The sequence below is a fragment of the Anas platyrhynchos genome, chromosome 1 (assembly GCF_047663525.1).
Source record: "Anas platyrhynchos isolate ZD024472 breed Pekin duck chromosome 1, IASCAAS_PekinDuck_T2T, whole genome shotgun sequence".
NCBI lineage: Eukaryota > Metazoa > Chordata > Aves > Anseriformes > Anatidae > Anas > Anas platyrhynchos.
This window is the reverse complement of record NC_092587.1, coordinates 87837724-87851968: the sequence shown is the minus strand read 5'-3', so window position 1 is coordinate 87851968 and position 14245 is coordinate 87837724. Positions and strand designations below refer to the sequence as shown.

At 51.1% G+C, this 14245-nt stretch overlaps 1 long non-coding RNA gene across 1 annotated transcript; it reads left to right on the top strand.

Moving 5' to 3' along the window:
• The first annotated feature begins 6602 nt into the window (after window positions 1-6602).
• Window positions 6603-13758, top strand: LOC110354487 (uncharacterized). Its single transcript, XR_002406533.4, has 2 exons — window positions 6603-6761; window positions 10797-13758. It is a non-coding gene; the product is annotated as an uncharacterized lncRNA (long non-coding RNA).
• Window positions 13759-14245: the final 487 nt, after the last annotated feature.

Genomic DNA, 14245 nt, shown 5'->3' with positions numbered 1-14245 from the left:
TGCTATTTTTTACACATGCAATTTTGCCAAAGCCTCGATTTTGCCAAATACCGTAGTCTAGAGATGACACAGGCTGGTTTGCTAACTCCAGCACTGACCTAAGAGCTCCAGGGAATTTACCACCACTGCTGTATGTTCAAGTGCAACCTATGAGAAAGAACAGAATGGGTATTTGCAGGAGTGTTGAATCCTTCAGGATGAAAATGAGAATTGTGTGGACATGTTCAGCTCCCTTCTGCTGGCGTTGGTGTGTCTGGCTGTGTCTCCCTCCTTGGAGATCTTCAGAAACCACCTGGGCATGGTCCTGGGCTGCCTGCTCCAGGAGGCCCTACTCAAGCAGAGGGTTGGACCAGATGACCTCCAGAGGTCCCTTCCCACCTCAGCCCTTCTGGGCTCCTGTTGCTCTGTTTGCTGTGGTCAGCATGGTTTCTCTGCTGCTCCTGCTCTTCACAGGAGGAGTGTTTGGTGTGTCCAACTTGTGGTGCCACAGATGAACCTCAGCTGTGTGGCTCCTTGTGTAGCAGCCAGGTGCTCTTTCTTCCCATGCCCAGTGCCAGAAAACTCATGCCTTAGATAAAACATGACGCTGTGGCCTGTTTCGCTCCAGCGCTCCACTCTTTGTGGACTTTGTCCTGGTCCCATGTTCCCGCTGGCCTGACAGGAACCAGGCCTGACTCCTCCTAAACACAGCCCCCGGGGCCAGAAGCTGGGATATGTGCCGTGCCGGAGCCAAATCCCCATGTTAGAAGCCCCTGAGATGATCTGCTTGGGATCCGCCAAGTTACAAAGTAGTTTAAAAAGCCTTTCTGCTCGCCAAGCAAATTTCATGTGCGAGAGCAAACCTACTTTAACACCCCGCCGGCTCTCCCCGCATTCCCTCGCTGCTTCATCGTTCAGCGCCCGACAATGCTTCGTGTGTTTCTGTTTGCTCAGCGTGCAGAGGGGAGGCCTCCCCCTTCGCCGGAGCTTTCTTAGCATTTTTAATCATGTTTATAAAGTCAAATACCTAAGTGACCAAGAGCCGCCGGAGCCGCTTCTCTGCCCGGCGGGGTACCGAAATCTCTCCTTGAAGTCCGTGGGGAGAGCCACGCTCCGCCGAAACGCCGACCAGAGCCGGGGCGCTCGCAGAGGGGAGGAGCGAGCCCCTTGTTCGACTACACAGCCCCTTTTCACGGGGGCCCGGGGAAGGAGGGGGAAATCTTTACACCCGCGGTGGGACTTCTGAAGAATTTACAGTCGTCTTTCCTGGAGACACTAAAGATTTTACAGCCCTGGTACCAGCGGTTACAATGCCCTATGGAGCGCGGGGCTGAGCGTGTGCCAGGGACCCCTTCATCTCGCCAGAGGCTGGCCGGCGGCCAGGGTCTTCGAGCGGGGCCGTGCTTTTCAGCGAGGGAAGGGAGCAAAGCAGGAGCAGGGGAGAGGCCGAGCAGAGGGGGCGAGGAGGGGAACAAAGGAGCGCGGGATGGGATGGGAGCGCTGCGGGAGGAGAGGAGGCAGCGAGGAGCGAAGGGAGGCAGAGGAAGGAGAGGAGGCGAGAGTGGAGGATGAGGTGGAGGGAGCCTGGGGAGAAGCAGCCGGAGTGAGGAAGGAGAGGGAGGGAGAAGAAATGGGAAGGGCGGTGGAGGGAGGAAATGTGAGAAGAAGGAATAACAAAAAGGGAGCCAGGAAGAGGGAAAGGAAGGAATAGCAAATAAGAGCTGAAGAAAGTTATAAAGCAAAACAGGGTCTTCAAGCAGGTACGGCGAGGAGGCTCAGAAACAGCTCACAGCCACGGCGAGGAGGCTCAGAAACAGCTCACAGCCCAGTCCCCTGGGCAGCCCCAGCAGAGAAAATGAGGCTTTGCAGAGACCCTCCCCAAGCCTTTACACTCTCAGAGGTGCTGGCAGCTCTCCTGCATGCCCCATTCTGCGTAAATCTGCACACCAGGTGCCTCCCAGGCAAATTCTCACCACAACAAACACACGAGTGCACACACCGCTACATGCATGTGCAGGTGTGTCACACACACCCCCCGACGTGTGACATCCGTGCTGTGCACCTGCTGTGCACCAGCGGGCTCTCCCCATGCCTTCCCTGCCCATGCAGCACCCACACACTCAGCTCCAGCTCCACTCCCTCTTCGGCTGGCTGCAACACAAGGCTTGTGCTCCGTGAAAAATGCCGAGGTTTGGGCATATGCGTTCACTTTTTTTTTTTTTTTTTTTTTTTTTTTTTTTTTTTGGAGGTGCGGGGGAAAGAATCCAGCAGAAAAATGAATAGCTGGGGTAATTTCCGAATGCTGCATGTGCTTGGTTTGCAAATGGGAGGGTCCCATGTGCTGGTACACCTCCTGCTAGCAGAGCCGTGGCAAACGTGTTGCTCTCAGACCAAAAGGGACATACAGAGCTACTGCCAAGTGTGTGCCTGATACACTGTGTTTTTAAAGCAGGATATGCCAACCTATCCTCCTGGAAAGTCAGCCACAATCATAAAAGTCCCTTGTAGTGAACTTCATGCTCAACACACCTCTGCCTGGTTATAATGGACAGAAAATAGCTTGCAACAGAGGTTTTCTAGACTTTTATATACATTTCTGTAGCCCAGAAAAGGTAGGGAACTAAAGGGTGAGAGGCCTGGTAACTGCGTGTTGGGATGAAGAAGCAAAAATGGTTTAATTTTCCGTTAAAATCTCTCCCCATGAGCTGTGCAAACTTTCTCCTGCTAGAGAAATGCCATGCAAAGGGCAACACATTGCTGGTGGCACTCTCCCACATGGACAAGAACCACAGGCCTGAGCGAGAGGCCCAGCCAGCAGCCCGCGGAGGTGGGTTTGTGCACATGAACATGTCCTGACATCTGAGCACCACAGCGGAGCCACAAGGACCTCAGGAGATCATCCTCTGGTGTCAGACCTCCTCTGTGGGCACCCCAGGGGACACAGCTCATTGGGAACAGCTGGAGAGACAAGTGCCATTATTTCGAGGCCTACCATGTGTGCATCTCCTTCAGCATGTAGACCGGCCTTTTGGGAATGCCCACCTAGTGCCACTGGCTGTTACCACCTCCTGTTAAAACACCGCTGCTTCAGAAATGCCCCCATCTCCTTTCTCCCCATATTTTCCTTGAATCTTTTGGCTTTCCCAACGAATAACCAGAAAAGCATAGGGCATGGTGCATGCATTGAGGGGACAACCAATGTGAAACAGAAAGGAAATGACAGGAGCATGTATTGGGCACGCTCTCTGAAACCAGCAGTGCAGGTTGAATTTGCTTTGTTTTTAGTCTTCAACCTGTTCTTGTTTGGTCATCACAGGTGGCAGCAAAGCCGAGACGATGCTTTGGATACACACGGTCATTTTTGCTAGGAGAGATCACTGGGGAGCTTACATGTCAGGGCAGGAGCGGAAAATTGCTGGCTCTTGTGCCGAGACTTTCTTGTTAATCCAAGCAATTCACCCACAAAAAACCCTAATGACTTCAAACCGGAGTCCAGTGGGGCCCCAGCATCCTCCAGCCATAAACAGAAGAGAGAAATGGATCTGATAAAGAGCAGCCTGTCTGGTAGGCTTGGAGGAATGTTAAGTGCGTAGTCCATGGGAGCGGGAACAGGCATGGCAGAGCACAGATCTTGGCTCCGGGGCTGATATACCACAGATTGTGCACATCTTTCTCTCCTGCGGGTGAATGATTGTCCCCCCGGCTGGTGGGGAGCGGGTTCCTCCTCCAGCCTAACCTGGCCTTCAGCTACGACACACCGTCCAAACGTTTCCAGACTCCAGCAGCAGCCCATACGAAGCGAAGGAGCTTGGCACCTTGGGAGGTGTGGCCCACAGCCTTCATTCCTGATGTTATTTGGTTCCCTAATTTTGGAAAGAGCAGTGGAAACAATTAGGTCTCTTAATTTCTCCGAGGCAAGATCCAAATACAGAAAAGAATACATCTCCCAGGCAGGGAGAAGCGGGGAATTAACTGCCTTTTTTTGGATGAGATCAGAGAAAGCTGATTTATGAAGCAAAGAGAAAGCAAAGTGCTTTTATGGGTAAAATGTTCCCTGCTTATTTCCTTTCTGTCAGACTACGTTCCTCCCACGCTTCTGGCTGCAAGCTTGCTCCTTGGAAGCCTGTTTAAGCATTTCAGCATGTGCTGATTTAACTGGGCAAGGATTCTGACAGATCTTTGCAGAAAACATCACAGGAGCTGCTGGAGGTGACTGCCTAATGCTGACCTGGGGCACACCGAAGAGGACCAGGCTGGCGAGCAGAGATGCAGCCAGCTTCATGCCCTTGCAGCTCCCCCAGAGCATCAAGCTCTCAGGAGATGCTCCTCCTGCTCTGCTGGGTCGGGGTGTATCTCCCCACCTGCTTTTTCTCCTCTTGAGGAGTTAGAGGCGAGTCCAGTCTATGAACAGGGGGGCTGAAGCCTCTCTGAGACCGGGGGCGTTTGGTTCCAGCTCAGCCAGAGCGAGTGAAAGCAGAACAGGAGAGAAATTCAAGCGGGTGGGTGTGGAATGAGAAAGCTTGTGCGAGTGAGTTTCCACACACGGGGCTTTCAGCTCCTGCCAACGTACACACGGGACGGATGAACTCAGGGGAACTCAGAGAGGCTTGTGTCTGCTAAGGGAGGCCGGAGCAAACATCTGACATTGAGCTACAGGGTACCGGGGCTAAGGCTGAGGTATCTGAAATGCTGACAGTCTAGCCATGCTGCCGGCACGGTCCTGGTGACAAAGGTGTCTCTTCAGGGCCAGACTGAGCTGCAAAAATCATCTGCAGTGCAATGCCTTGCAAGCACAGCCCATTTTTGACAGAGGTAGGTGCAGGCATTGCTGGAGGGAACAGGAGCGGAGCTGTGCTGGTGTTTTATGGAGCAGGTGAGTGCAGCCTGGTTTGCACACACACTAGACTGTCCTGCAGGGGTGTGCCAAAGTCTTGTGCCAGCGGCTGCCACCCCTGCTCAGGTACCACCTGCTGATGAGGTGTCCCCCAGAAAGGACACCTTAAGGAGGCTGTAAGGGACAAGAACAGCCCAACACCTGGCATACCCTCACAGCATCAAATCAGCAGAGGGGACGAAATGAAATTATCCCCCCTCGAAGTCAGGCAAAAGAGGGAAATATCATTTAATAACAACCACAGTGATGTCTAGAAGACCCCGTGCTCAGACCCCAAACTGCGGTAGGTTTACAGGGAGGAGGAGGGGGGTAGGGAAGAGAAAGCCCCACAAATTGACCTCTCTCCCCCCTGCCCCCGCCTCTTTCTTTAAATCCCCACCTAGTCAGGAGTGCTCATTAAGGATGGCTCTCGTTTCCCTAATTAGGCTGCCCCCTTCTCTTCACGGGGCTCCAGACCTCTGCCATTCAGCAATAACAAGAATAACAAGAAACTCGTTATTTTACAACCTGGGCCGGGGAGGAGGGGCGAGGGGGAGAAGATGGGCTTTGTGATGGGCTGCTGGGAGGGAAGCCAGCTCAGAGGAACCTGGGGGCTGCGGGGAGGGCGTTTTTAAGTGCAAAGTGACATTTAGGCACGGGGAACTCGGGTAGGGACAAAGCGATGCCAGCCCTGGAGGTGTGGCGAAGCGCTCAGAGGTCCTACTGAAGGACCAGGTTGGCGCATGCTTTGCATAGCATCCTGCCCCGTGCCCAGCCACCACGACCCCACATGTGTTTAAGTGTTTTTCTGGATGAAGGGGGGAAAACAAAAAAAAAAAGCAATGCTCGCCACCTTGCAAAATCAGCCCCTCCCTGGCCATTTGGAATGAATTTTGTCAAGAACAGCTTATCGTCTCCATAAATTGTCACAGATCCATGCTATTTTGCAGAGTTAAACATTTCAACATTTTATCCACATTACCAATTAAGCCATCTTTGCTCAATTTATGCCTCATTTAAATAACTTATTACATCAGATATAGCTTTTTTATAGTTTGGTTTTAAGTCTCTTTCTCATACTCTCTTTAAGACTTGTCTAAGTCTTTCAAGATGTTCTTTAAAGCCCTCAGACCAAATTAAAACATCATTCACTGGAGCTTCGGCACTTAGCAGTTTCTCACAGATCTGGCAGTTACCCTTTGAAATACCTCGGGAGCAGAACAAATGCCAAATGGTGTCTGCCTCAACTTATACAGGAACGTTTTCAAGCACGAACGTCGAGTTATGCCTCAAAATAGGTGCAAGGCGTGCGAGCCAGCAGCCCTGATTTTTCTGAGGTGACGACCGTCCTGCAACAGTGTCCTGAAGGATTTATGATATCAATTACTTGGATTTTGCCTCCGAGCCTTTCTTACAATGATGGGTCATATTGTTTTCTAAATTCATGCTCATGCCTTAACTCAGTTGCATCTGCTAACGGGTTCAGATTGCCCTGATTGTAAATAGGCAAACAAATATGTATCTGCTGGGACCGAGGTTGACTGTGCCAAACCCTCTGTAAGCCCTCTTCTCTTCTCTTCTTCCCACAAAGAGAGAAAAAAAAAAAGAAAAAGAAAAAATCACCCCCCCCCAAAAAAAAAAAAAAAAAAAAAAAAGTAGAGCAAGGCAAATTGTTTCAGCTGAAAGTTTTCTCATGGTAGGTTTTTTTGTGCCACTCCCACCCCACCCCCAAAAGTTGGGCCACCTGAAACATTTAGCAAATTTGCAAATTCTCCCACCAAGAAATGTTTGGTGAGGACTTGGGCTGGAGAGGAGGCATCTTATGGCTTTGTGGATGGCCTGAGCTGGCGGAGCCTGCTCCAGCCTGTGGAGACGTTCAGTATCTTCAGGACTTTGCCTTTTCCTCATGGTAAAATACATTTTTTTCTTTCCTGGTTACTCTGGCCCCTCTGCCCAGAGGAGCACTTGATGTTTTGCCTGTGCTGGGGCTGGGAGATGTCTTGGCCACGGTGGGAAGGAAGAGAGTGCCTTGGATTGCACATCTGGTTCTGCATCTCCTCTCGCTCCTCTGTTTCAAGCAGAAACACATGGCAGGTATCTTTACAAGCTCAGCGTATCTGTGTTACACCAAGTGCATCTGCGTTGCACTTGGAGGGGAGCTCAGAAGTTGCTTTCCATGTTAGGCTTGCTGTCTTTACCAGCAGTGGATGTGGGAAGGTGGAAGGGTCCCAGTGTGCCCCAGCACCCCCACTGCTGTCCCCACACTGCTGAACTGGTGCCTTGAGATGAAGGTGGGGAAGACCCTGGCTTCAGACAACTGAGTGGCTTCTCCACAGAAGCAGAGAGCCATGTGTGAGTGCTATTGACTTGCACCTCAGGGATATTACAGGCTCCTTTACTTGCTGAAAGGGGCGATGGAGGAAAAAGCCCCATTTTCTTTCCCCCGCCCCACTCTGTCCCTGTTGCCCCGGGTGCATTGTCCCCTTTTGTCCCCGAGAAGCACGCGTGTCCGGTAGCACTGCAGTTATTTTTAGGACAGCTTGGCCAGCATCCACGCTGGTGGTGGCTTTGGTGAGCTGGGAGAAGCCGACTTTTCTCTCTCTGCCTTTCAATGTTTGGAAACAGTGAGGCTGCCAAGGGAGCCCGTCTCCTGCTCTGCACTTCCAGCCTCTGGAAAGCGAGAGTGAGCCCTGAAAAGCCTGGCAGGATGGCCGGGCGAGCGTGCCAGGGAGCCAGCAGCGCGGTGCCAACACCATCGGCCCTTCTCTGCGACCGGCCAGAGAAAGACAGAGCTGGAGAGTGTGTGTGTGTGTTTGGGGGGGGTGAACGGGAAGCAGGGGCGGAGGGAGAGGCTGGAAAAATTGCACAAGGCTCCTCAGGGGGAGACTTTTCATTTCCTGCGCCTGGCTTTCTGCGTTGGGCACGAAGGCAGCTGGGGAGGGGGCCAGCATCAGCACAGCGGATGGAGCGGGGAGGTGGGGAAAGACAGCAGTCTTCCCCCAAAAATGGTGCCCTTGGCCTCCTGATGCCTGGTGAGAAGGGACAAAGGCATCCTTAGGTAGGTCAGCAGTGAAGAGCTGGACGCTGCAGTGCTGGGGACACAGAGGATGCTTTGTACCTGAGGTGCTCCTGGTGGAGCAAAGACCGGGTGTAGTGCAGCCTGCTCAGCCAGCCCGTGCTGCCTGTGCTGTTTTTGCCCCAGCCACTCCAAATCTCGCCTCTGAATGAAAGTGTATTTTCTTCTGGTATTTAAAAAAAATCATAATAAAGGAGCAGAAGGCGTATCTTTGTACCAAAAGCACTGCGGATACCCCATGCCATGCCGTCGGGCTCCCCTCCCACCCCGCTCTCCTCACACAGCGGGATTAATCCATCAGCCCGCGCCACGGAGGAGGAGGGGCGAGGAGCCCGCACTCCAGTGAGCACTGGAGAGGCCCCCATTCATGGGTCAACAAAACCGGGGAGGACTCTTGGACTTAATCAGCCAAGGAGCGCTCCAGCCCTGCAGACAATTAACATCAAAGCAGGGCAGGAGGGAGAGGAGATGGGGCAGAGGGGAAAGCCTGCAAACCCGTGTGTAAATCCCCTTTGAAAGAGAGGGAGGAGGCCGGGGCGGCGTGCAGGATGGGGAAGCTGAGGTGCGAGGCCGTGGCCTTGCTGGGGACAGCCTCCCAGCTTCCCCACACTCCTCCCCAAAACCTCTCGCTGAGGCCCTGCCTCGCTCAGAAGGCTATTTCCAACAGGCCTGTCATAACCCACATAAGCAGGGAAAAAATTGTTAATATTTTGTGACTAGAGAGAAGCTCCTGCCTCTGTGGTTGTGTGAGCACGGCAAACTCAATGGAGAGGGGTGCTTGGAAGGAGAAAGGCTGGTGGAGGAGGCCATGGGGCCTTTTTCTGGCACTCGTGCTGCAGGCTTCCCCTCGGCGGGCCTCCCTCTGCAGAGACCTTTCCACACCTCAGGAGCACCATGAGGAAACGTAAGGCTGCTGGCCAGCCCTTTCAGTTGTGATTTACCATCTTCTGAGTGGCTACGTGGGGACTGAGTGGAAAATCGTATCCGTGCCACAGCTTGACAGCTTATTCCTTCTCCTCAGCCTCACGCCGTTTTGGGCTTCTCCTGCCTGAAGCTTCGTGACAGGTATTGCTGGTGCTGTGTTGAGATGTTACAGCCCACGTAACAGCTTCATCCATGACGAGGGTGGTGTTATCATTACGTCAGGGCTGCCAAAACACTGCTGCCAGCAGCTGGGTCTGTGGGACTTGCTCCTGCAGTGGCAAAGCACCAGTCCTTGCAGCTCAGAAGCTGGCACCACAGCTCTGTTCTTCTAAAATTTACCTAGGGGTGTGTATGCATCGTGGTGATTAGGATGAACGCCTCATTTCGGGGAGCAGGGAGTTCTGGCTCATGCTTTTTGAAGAAACCACACAGAGACACAACCCTGTTACAGACTGTGAAGAGAAATCAGGGGAGATGGAGCATGCAGAGTAACTTCTAGAGCATTTCTGAAGGTGCTTTCTGAAAAGCTTTTATTATCTCTTTCACCATGAAAATGGTAGCCCCATCCCTCTGTACATCCCAAGAGCTGATCACTGCAAGCCTTGCTGTTTGGGGACAGGAGCTGATGAGCTTTCCTTTCTCCATCCATCCTGATGCTGGTCTCCAAGCTGTGAGTAGCCAAGCAGGACAAGGACAGGGCTCTGTGCATCCCTCAGAGAGCAGGACTCTAAGGATGGGCTCAGGCCAAGGCCCACTCCTCCAGGTGGGTTTGTGGGTTTGTGCCGGGGTGGTTATCTCAGTGTGGGTACATCAGCGGCTGGCTGGCAGGCACAGGAGCAGCTCTCGGGGTATCCATTACGTCTTAATTGTAGCTGTCTGGCCACGAGGAAGGACAGGAAGGTGAGTGCAGGGCCAGCCTTGGCTTTGGTTTCATGCGCTGAACTTTCAGGCGCCTCTTTCCTTTCTTCCACCCACCCGTTTTTCCTCGGGTAGAGCTACTCACACCACGCGTACTCCTGTTTTGTCCCGCCGTGGCTCTTCTCCAAGAGCTGTTTTTTTGGGAGGGGGGAGAAGGGGTTGCAATGAGGTAAAGCAGCGTAATGCATTCCTGCACCTTCCTCCTCCTCTGTGCCGTCTCCTGAGCATCCCTCCCTCTTCCTCAGCAGGTACCTGTGAAAAGTGACCCTGTCAACAAAACCCCAGCAGGACTGGCCTTTGGTCTCGCTCAGGCAGCTGGTTCCCATTAAATGTTCTCAATCACGGAGAATTCTTTCTCTCATCTGAAATATTTTATTATTGCTTTTCCTTTCTCCCAGTTTCCTAAGGAGAAAGGAGGGGGTGTGAGTGCAGTGAACTAAAGGAAGGGAATGTAAAGCTTGATCTTATCACTCCCATGTGGAGGGCCTGTGAGCTAGCCAGCAGCTGGGACATGTATTCCCTCTCTTATGTGCACAATGTATTCCTCCTCATCTTTTCATCCCCCCAATGCCCCAGGTAGGGTCAAAACAGATGAGAAAAGCTTCTGTTACCCTGAGCACAAGTCTCTCCTGCTGCTTATGTGCAACTAAGTGAGTCCAGGAGTTAAAATGGGTTGGGTTACCCATGGCAGGAGGCTGAGGGGACAAATATGAGCATGCTGGTTTTGCCTAGGCGCGACAGCTTTTGGAGTAAGAGAGAAATATTTGGCTGGACTGTTTGCTGGTACCCTCTCTCCTGGACCAACACCGTATTTTTCCCCTTTTTGCTTCTCTACAGCAGATGAGGGTGAGGTGAAGGGTGTGGGAACAGCTCAAGAAAGGGAAGGAGAACAGTAACAAGGAGGCACATGTTTTTTGTCTGGCTGGTAAAGAGGGTAGGAGTGCTTCTCCTTGTGAAGAGAAGGAAGTGTATGACTGCATAAAACCACCATTTTGCCAGGACTGACTCCAGTGTTTAACATCTTAGGTAGGTTTGCTGCAGAGCTGCCATGGCCCAGAATGACAGAAATGGGCACGTACATTTTCACGAGTCACTTTCCAACCTCTGTTGCCTTGGGAAGACAAAGAAGACGTGAAGTCCCACCTTGTCCAATGAGCAAATGCCTGTGCTTGGTCTTCTCCTCTGGAATTTCAGCCATTTGTCTCTGCTGTTCGTCTCTATCCTGCTGACTGACTGTGGCCTGGTGCGCTGCCTGCAATGTTTCTCTTGGGGCCAGAGACACGTTTCTCCTCACAGCTCGTTACGAGGAACTGTCATATCATCTTCAGCCATCTGAGAAAGTATCCTCAGTATCCTCATCTCCTTGCTCGCAACTGACTTGCGAACAGCTTCCCTGTTGGGCTGGATGGCGAAGGATCCTGCAGCTCTCCTGCCTTAGCATGGACACATGAGAAAGAAATCAGCCCTGAGTGCTTCACAGTAGGGATGTAGAGCTGGAAGGGATCCCCTATTTTACCACGTCTCGTCCCTTGCTATTGTCAGCAATCGCATAATGCAATCATTCTCACAAACGCGAAGCTCCAAACAATCCTAACAAGTTTTAAGATTCTCCCACTACCCCAATTAGTTGGCTATTCCAGAACTTGACAGCTCTGAGGCTTCAGCCATTCTTCTTATTTCCAGTCTCAATTTATTCCTGGCTGGAGCATGCCCACTTGTTCTCCTGCCAACATTGTTCCCAAGCTTAAATAGCTCTGCTCCCTCCCTGGTGCTCGTCCCTCTGATGTGTTTACCAAGAACAATCATATCCATTCTCAGCCTGCGTTTTGCTGGGTGAAATAAATCAACGGGTTCCTATCCTGTGATAGGCACCCTTTTCCCCTGACCATCCAGCTAGCCTTTGTCTGCACCTCCTCTGCTCTCAGCTCTTCTCTTTCCAGCACGGGTGGTGAGAACCACAGACCATTCTCCACTATCTGTGCCTGGGGCAGGGACTCAAGTAGCTCCGGGATTTCTGATGGTGCCCCGGAGACAGAAGGTCCAAGCATGGGGCTTTTTATAGGCACAAACTGCTTTTCCCAGTGGATTTGGTTTTCAACCCCCTAGTGCTGTGGGATGCAACCTTATCTCGGGGTGGTTTTCTTGACACTGCTATGGAGTCAGCGGTCCCACTTGGCTCTGAAGCTATTGTTGCTCAGCTTTCTATAAAACATGCAATGCTTGCTTGCAGAACCGTAGGTATAAAGTTACTCTTGAGGTTTTGACTCATTTGGTGGCACTGGCTGTTAAAGCTGGGTCTCCGATTTCCCAGTGTAGTGAGGCACCCTGAGTCGTATCACTGGATAGCTTTAGCAGAAGGTTTTGTTTATCCTTCTTTTTATTTTTTTATTTTTTACAGAGCAATAGGTCCGCATACTTTTTTTTTTTTTTTTTTCTCCCTGCGATGCTTTCCTGGACAGTCTGAATTCCTGTCAACAGGATATTGAGAGGCCCAGATAAAATTATATAAGTGTGTGTGTGCTTCTCACATAATTTACTATGTATCTGACCCTCTACCTCTCCTATAACACTTCATTTTTTCCTCTTGTGAAAGGTGTGCAGAGTGGAGATGACAGATTTTAGGCTGGAATACTCTGCAGCAGAAAGAAACAAATAGATCTACTTTTCAGTTAAGCCAAACCTGGGCTTCAGGGAGAAAAAAAAAAAAAAAAAAAAGGAAGAAAAAAGCCAATTTCAGCTCCTCAAAGTGTAGGAATTCAGCCATGCTCCTCATTACTGTACTCTGTGGCTCATCCTTTACACACAGGGTACTCTCCTAGTACCATGCCTTTTAGATTTGAGGAAGGCAAGCAGTTGTGCAAGTGCATTGCAGTATTATTTTAGGAGCTGGAGTTAGAAGTGACTAGCTGAAAGGGAGATGTGCACAGGCTACAGTCCTCGGGGTGCAAAGTCTGCCTCTGGGTGCCTCTCACCAGCTCGTAGTTGTGTTTTCTTACGTGCTGTTATAAGGGTGCCGTAAAGAAATCTGAGTTTTGCCCTGTATATCTCATTTTTGGTGTGCAGTAGGCTTTTCTGGATATGTTGTCAGGACTGTGAATTCATGCAGGTGTTTTACTGTGACCCTGGAGGTTCAGAAATAACAGTGCCTGACGCTGGCAGAGAGGTGCTGAAAGGCACTGCACCCTTTCTGCCGCCTAAGAGGCTCTGGATCACAGAAGTCTGCCCTTACTGATAGCTGTCCATCACCTTCATTCACTTCAGTTTTGTACATCTGTAACACCACTGCTTGTGTCTTGTCAGAATCCTATATTCTGAATATTGGGACCCAAGATCTCAGCAAATACTCAGCAATGTAGAAGCAGTGCAGCACGGAGATCTGCCTCCTGGTGAATTGGCTTTACACTTGAGGAAATGGACTCTGTAAGCAAGCACCCATGGGATAAATTAATCTGGGTTCTCCCTGGTGCTACACAACTCCAGGTTTTGCACCTTCTGTCTGCACAGGGAGGCTGAGGTAAAACAGGAAACAACTACTCAAAAACCTGAATCTTTTTCTCCCCTGAAGTCTTTTGTTCCTGAAGCCAAAGCACAGTAAATCAAGGGGTTCTGCCTGATAGGCAATTAAAGTGGTCTTTAAAAAAAAAAAAAACACAACCCCAAAAACTACCAACTCCCCAAGTCCCAGAAAGGAAGAGGAGGAGGAGGAAAAGATGGGACCTCAGAGAGGCTTCATAAATCACGTTGCAATGGACCTGGTGCAGATGTTCCTGCACTCAGCCCACCAGGCATAGCGCAGCACCATAATGGGACTGAACAGCCACATGTGAAAGCAGACAGAAGACAGCTGACTTGGAGGAGACGTGCTCTCTCTGGCACATATAACACATGCTCGGTCCCTGCCCTGGCCTCCCTCGGTCCCTCCTGCCAAAAAATAAACAAGCCAGATCAAACCTGTCATGGTCTGGAAGTCTTCAGCTATCCCTTTTATTGTAACGTGGTGTGCATGGTCTAGTTTCCCAGTGCTTAATGCCTTGGCATAGCACTGAAAAAATGTCTCGATCTCCGGATCTGGGACTGTGGCTTCCCACCTGGCTGTCCGGGCAGCACCTGGGCCCAGGGCAGCAAGACACAGCAAGGAGGTGAAGGAAAGGGATGGGAATTTCTCCACAGCCAGACTTTTCCTATTTTTTCATAGGTGGCAGGTGAAGTTTAAAGCCAGGTGTTTGGTGTATTCGGGTACCCATCTGCCAGTATCTCAGGGCACCAGCAAGTGCAGAAACGGGCAGCCACCTTGTCTTTGTCCCCTGAGAGGCACAGAAGCAGACACACATCATGTCATGTGGGCATGCCAGTGGGGAGACGTCATTTTTCCCTGCCATTATTATTTTATTTTTTTCATTATTTGATTTGTCCTCATTTCAAGAAGCAGGAATCATTCTCGTAGGGGTTTTGTCCTTTGTGTGAGGGAAGGAAAA